The sequence below is a fragment of the Acanthisitta chloris genome, unplaced genomic scaffold, assembly GCF_000695815.1.
Source record: "Acanthisitta chloris isolate BGI_N310 unplaced genomic scaffold, ASM69581v1 scaffold7737, whole genome shotgun sequence".
In the NCBI taxonomy this organism is placed as follows: domain Eukaryota; kingdom Metazoa; phylum Chordata; class Aves; order Passeriformes; family Acanthisittidae; genus Acanthisitta; species Acanthisitta chloris.
The window spans coordinates 152,977-158,976 of NW_008684249.1; positions in this window are offsets into that span (position 1 = coordinate 152,977).

Consider the following 6,000-nt stretch of genomic DNA (forward strand, 5'->3'; position numbering starts at 1 on the left):
AATGAAACACTCAGTAAGATCTTTCAGCTGCTCATGGGATGGAAAATGCTTACACATGGCACACACAGTAAAGGCTGTGCAGATCCAGTGGTCCTTCAGGCAGGGATGGGCTGGCACCTGAGCTCTCCCATGCCAGGATCTGACCCTGCTTCCACAGCTGCATCCAGGACAGGCTCAAATTCAAGTGGAAAATTGTTATGCTCCTCACTCACCTCTCAAGAAAATCAGTGGTACTAAAGAGTCAGTGGCTAAAACCAGTCCAAGACAGAAAAAGGCAGAACGTCAACCTTTGTAGCAGTATCATGGGGCAGGGGAAAAGTCCACTTTATTTCAATAAACAGTATATATAAAACTGGTGTGTTATCAGAAAAGGGACTTCTGTATGCAGATGATAAAGCAGGATGTATTAAAATTTTAGCCGCAAAACAGGCATCCCTTTTGAAGGACTTATCGGCATGGAACACGTTCCTGGTTCAAACCACCCTGCTCTGCCCAACCCAGACCCACAGAGCTAGAGCTGAAAGATGCCCTTGCCCACACCATGACATCTCAACAAGTCCAAGGCACAAAAGAGCCAACACTTTGCTTGAGGAGACTTCAGAGAGCAATATCCATAGCCAGGGCTAAGTCAGCTAAGGGCCAAGGGCTGAAGCTATACACAGACTGCCTTAAACACAGTCTGTACACGAAACTTGATTGTTTTCCTTGAAGAAGATTCATTTTTCTCCCTTTTAGTCAACAGAAAAGGGATGTAACAGGAAGGGTTACATGAGGAGACAGTGGAGAGATGCTCAGAAGGAGGGAACCGAGGGGCATACCAATTAAACTACGATTGCTGTGGATGCACAGGAGGGGAAACGAGCAATTGGAGCCTCTGCAATCATTGTGCATTTAGTCCCCCAATTCTAGCAGCTAATGACAACTTCCAGCCAAAAATCATGGAGCTAACCAGTCATTAAGCAAATGTTATAACCCTAGAGAAGGAGAACACACTGGGTAACCAGAGGCACTGCAGTTACGGGTCAGTAACAGAGGAGTGTCCCCAGGCATTAGTCAGCTAAAGCAACTCCACGGCATTAGGAGAGGTTTTTTGAATCTCCACCAAGAACAAAGCCTATGCAACTAATGCTCCCAAACATCAGAGGATTTTATGAGCCTCTGCTCCATAATAAACCAGCCTCAATAGGAGATCCCATTAAACTGATCAGGCACCCCAAGAACCAACGCAGTCCTACAAAGCCATTTACTCACCACCCTCAATATAAAACCCAGTGAGCTCTGTCTGTGTGCAGACTGACAAGTCTTGTCAGTCACAAGCAGAGATTTTGGCACTGGGAAGCACCAAAGGGTGATTCTTCCCAGTTTGTTCTTGTAAATAAACGGCAATGTCATGGCACACAGACATCCCAGGAGAGCCCTAATCCCACCCGGCATCATACAGCTTGGCACGGCAGCACTCTCAACCCAAGTGGTTGTCTTCAGGTGTCAGCTGTATGGAAAAAGTTGAGACTTCCAACCCACCAAGTGCCAACCAGGAGAGGAAGATCACTTATTCAGACTGAGGAAGGCTTTGTGAGGAATGCAGGAGAGATCAAAGCCTTTCAGCAGTGTAGTCCAATACACAAAACTGTCACCACAGTAATGTATTTCCGATTATGCAAAGCATCACTACAAGAAATGAGTGTAAGGATGAAACATTTAGTTCTCATACTACGTACCCGCCCAGATTTTGTTTCGCCAAGGCTAAATGTCCAAGCTGGGTCACCCTCTGTGAAGCCATCCCTCATGTTAGTCAGAAGCTCTGTAGACCATCATGCGTCTCCCAAGCATCAGGACCCAAGTAACCTCAAGCTCTGCAAAGTCCACTGCTATTCCAACTCACTCACTTTGCCATACTTTCTGCACTGGCTTCCATGTCAGGAATTAAAGCACTTGCATGACTGGACAAACCAAGGTCCAGATCACCTTGGAGAAGTTACCCCAAATGACACGCAGTTCAGAGAAAAATAGAGATGTCTGAAGAGCACTTGAAGACAGCTGTCTTCAATCAACTGGCTGTCTCCATCTCCAAGGCACTTCTAGCTAACAGCCCTGTGAGTAATATGAAGATGGACTGCACAAGCCAGAAGAGGATTGCTAATATAGCTGCAGACAACAGCAAACAAAGCAGAAAGGCAGAGGCCAAGGCAACAAAATACTGATTGAGTTACTGGGAACTTCACATAAAAGAGGTTGGGGACATTACCTTTTTCAGTTTCAATCATACAGACAGAGCCCTAAGCCTGCCCATTAATTAAAGCAGTACAAAAAAATCCTCAATAGGCTGCACAGGTATTTTTGAGATTTTTTTGAGATCTAAGCCAAGCAATAAAGCAGAACCATGCTGGACTACTGGATGCTACCAGTCCCCACAGGGATTGCTTAATCTCACATCTTTTTCTAGCTTTGGTACCTTCCCCTCCTTCGCCCACCCATCCAGAGACTCACAAGACAAGCTATCACCAATGCTATCTACCAGTGCACCTCCTGCCTACTCAAGCAATACAAGCTGCTCTACTTGGAAGAATAATAAGAAACTCGCCGAGGGCTTTGTTTTCATTTTGAAGAAGCTGTTTGTCCTCCCTCACCCCCAAACACTCAGCTCCATAAGTTAAATGAAGATGTCAGTCAAGAAACAACATAACTACACAGCGTAAGAAAAACCGTTGTCAAGGCTAAGTTATTAAGAGAAGAAAAATTTCTCCCCTTGACAGCTGATAAGCCCGTTTACAACTCTATTTGAACCACTCCTCTCCAGCACCTCACCAGGAGCCATTCCTCCAGGCCCTACTGAAAGCCACTTCTGTGATCAGTCCATCTCCCCTTCCTAAACCATAAATCCTCTCTCCCAGGTCTCCAACACTCCTTTCACCAGCTTCTCATGGCAGTAAAGCTCCAGTCACCACATGTGTGTCTCCTTCCTTTCCAGAATGTTAAGACCTGCCAATAGTTGGCAGCAGCAAAATTAAATAAGAACTAATCACCACATTGGGCTTTTCAGTCAATAAACCTGGATTACTTCTTCAACTATTACCTGTTCAGTTTAGGATGTAAGTGTGGATTTGTAGCCCCCAGCCAGCAAAGGAATAGCCAACACCAGTGCTGAAGGAAGAAAAGTAAAAAATCCCCCATGCACATAGGCAGTCCAGTCCCATTTGATCCTGCTGAGGCCAAGCCACTGAAGCTACAATAAATTGACCATTTCAGCTTTCCTACTTACTAGCACTTTCACACACAAAATCAGAGTTCTTCTGACCTAGTTTCTCCCTCCTAGCACATCAAAAGTAAAAGCAGCCATTTGGTACACTCTCCACAAATATGAAATATGGAAGCTTCAAAGCCAGTAAGGAACATGTACAGACCTGGAAACAGGTTTTTGTCAAACCAAAATGATGCATTTTACCACGGCAGGTGGTAGATCCCACAGCCCAAGATGCAGTATTGATACCAGGAGAGGACAACAATGACATATATAAAGCTAACCTTCCCCCAGCACTCCGTGCTGCAGCAGCCCAGTCTAAGGAAAAGCCATCCACAAGCCACACACATTAATCAAAACAAGAAGGGTCTGAGGCTCTTCCCAATTCCTTCAAAAGCATCACTAGCAACATGGTGACTCCATCTCATCCTGATGGCGTTCAAGCAAGAGGCAATGAGTTTTGATTTGATGCTAATGAAGATCAACATCTGGCCTCCATGAGTCTTATCATGGTAAAAAGATGCTGACTGAGATATTCAGCAACCATTAAGACAACACAACTGTACTTATTCTTCATCTGAATTTAGTCTCCCTCCAAATCAGACAATCCCTGCTCACTTTTAAAGCTCTACAGCACATCCTGTAGATCCCCAGGACAGACGCCACGAATTGTTTGCAGTTGTATGACAAGCCCTCCTTCCAGTTCAGACAAGACTGTTCATCTAGAAGAGTCAGAAGTCAATCAGTCCAGAAGCATCAGCAAAAGCACTACTGCTAAGCGAACCCTGAGGTTTTCAATGCCATGCTAGATGAATGCAGCCTCAGTACAATCAGCCACTTCAACATATGCCTAATTTAAGCACACAACTTCAACAGGACAATATATAAAAGGCTTGGCTAAGCTTGGTGCCTCTAAAAAGCTACGGTGCCAATTATAAATCATATCTATAGTCCCCAGAAGATCTAAAGTCACTACTAGTATTGTACCACACTTCTTTGGATGCAGACATCAATTAGAGCACAGCAGCTGGACACTCTCCACACTGGAAGTCACTTATCTGCAGTTTCATACCAATAAGATATGATTTCTAAATGTTTAGATCTCATCCCTCTGAGAAAAAGAGTTACACCTGGGCCAGCAAATGTTTGCATCAAGCTGAAATTGCTACCTGCTACTAAATGCTGTCAAAGGTTTATGGGGTCTCGGAGGGGTTGGTTTAATTACTTACAAGGCAGCTGTTTCAGGAAATACAGCCTCTGAACATCCCATTCCCAGAGACACATGGCTGCTGCCAAGCTCATCCCAAAAGCAGAGAGCATCCTCTCACACACAGGCAAACATTCAGCCTCCAACAGCAGGTCACTCTCCGGGCTTCATCTATGGATGTCTGTAGGGGTGACAGCTCAGAAGTCAGCCTGCACCTTTCCGAGTCACTGCAGACTGGACACCCCAGCTTCTGCAGCCCTCACAGGAGGCAGCTGAGCTCAACCACCTGGGATCATCTCTGTCAAGAAGACAGCCTTGCTCCCTCCTTGCAGTGAGAGCTGTGGCCAGAGAGATGTCTTAAAATGGGAGAACATCTCACTTCCAAGTGAATTTTGGAGGAAAAAAAAAAGCAGCAAGGCAACCATAAAACACTTTTCTTTTTAAAATTAGGATAGTTTTGTACCTCTGTCTGTTTTTAAGTTACTGTTGTGGACATGGGCTGAGCTGACTAGAAAAGTTGTCAGGGATGAAAGGGTTGTGCTGTCATGGCACCAGCAACCCTTCAACAGGAGGGATCAGTGCAGCAACCAACACAGAGGCCAGGCATGTAGGCATGAACTCCAAGAGCCTCAAGGAGACTCAAAGCCAAGGCAGAGCTGAGAAGGCATCTGGGCCAGAGCTGCAGCCATTCCTGTCACCCAGCAGCAGTAGATGAGCATTACAGCCAGACACTGCACCTGGGAGGGCTTGGTCTCATGGAGCTGCTGGGAACCCTGCATGCCACCTGAACAGAGGAGTTACATGTGGATGTTAAGAGAGACAATGTGGGTGGAGAGCCTTCCCCAACGGAAATCCCTACATCCCAGTTTAAAGCAACTGTCATTACTTGTCAATATTTTCTTGTCCCTATATACGTGTCTGGAGAAACACCACCTCTCTTCTGGATTCAGCTGAGTTTCTCACATCAGCCCAATTTTCACAGATCATCTGGAGATGTAGTTATCTGCAGGTTTGGTGCTTTTTGAAGAGTTTACCCACAGCCTGTCACTTGTCATCAGCTCCTCACTCTTGACTCTACAAGGGCTGGTTAGCAGGAGAGGACCAGATAATTCTCCAGCAGCAATAACTTCAAGAACGGACAATATAACTTTGAATTATTGAGCAGAATTCTGCAAGAAAGACTAAAAAAAACACCTCTACAACTATACCAACACACTGCCAAAACCATGCATTATAAACTCATTTCTACATTGAATTATCTTGACAAAACAGCAAAATTATATAAAAGAATATCAAATACATGTTAATTTGCATCTTTCATATCTAGAAATACCTTTCTCGCCCAAGAGTTAACAACTTGTGAGGAAGGGGAAGGGAAGGCTTCTCACCATTTTATCCTACATTTCACAGGCTGTCTCCAGTAATGCCAGACCCAGCAGGGAGTCTGAAGGGTTGGCCTTGACAGACAGTTAAGCTGGGGGAAAACGAGGTCCCACAGTAAAAAGCAAGCTCCTGCCAGATGCATGCCAAAAATCCAGCCTGAAAGTCAGGGACA